This window comes from Limulus polyphemus, unplaced genomic scaffold (assembly GCF_000517525.1).
Source record: "Limulus polyphemus unplaced genomic scaffold, Limulus_polyphemus-2.1.2 Scaffold4850, whole genome shotgun sequence".
Lineage (NCBI taxonomy): Eukaryota > Metazoa > Arthropoda > Merostomata > Xiphosura > Limulidae > Limulus > Limulus polyphemus.
In genome coordinates this window covers 72,380-73,095 of record NW_013670460.1, presented here as the reverse complement: position 1 = coordinate 73,095, position 716 = coordinate 72,380, and positions in this window count along the sequence as shown.

Here is a 716-nt window from a genome sequence, read left to right as displayed (position 1 = left end):
AGTGCTCTATAGTTGTGCCTGTCGTCTGCTGACAACTGTCCAAGTACTTCCAGTGGTTGTCCCTTCAAGCTCGTTGCCAGGTACACTGCCTTCTGCTCCTTTGTCCATCTATTCATTTCTGCTAGGAGCTTAAATTGTGCTCTATATGCTTCCCACGGTGCCTCCCCATCGAATCCCTGTGGCTTCCTTCGTACTAGATCACCCCTATTGCTGACACTCGTGTCTGGAATGTGACTTCTGACAGGACTGAAGATGTCTGCATTAAGGTTTAGCAGCGGGGTCTGGAAGGGGCTTCCTGTTGTCTGAGGCTGATTAGGTCGATATATCCTAATATATCCTCCTTGTGCAAAAGACATTAAATCATCCTTTAATGTATTTAATTCACTTTGAAATTTACTAAAGTTTTCCATTTGTACTTTTTGTTTCCTTTCTTGTTCCTCCAACAATTGCTGTAATCTCTCTTGTTTATTTTTTGTTCGAGCTGCCATTGCTGTTGTCTCTCTTCTTGTTTCTTTTCTCGTTCTTCTTGTTTCTTTTGCTGTTCTTGTATTGCTGCCATCAAATCTGCTAAGCTGTAGTTTGATTTGCCTCTTCTCTTTTCCATATTCTTTTTCTTTTTTTTCGTCCTACTCTCTAACATCAGTTTGTTACGTTTCTGGTCGTTTGTTAATTTCCCGAGGAACTTCAGCGATACAAGTCCTTTCTCAAATAAAACT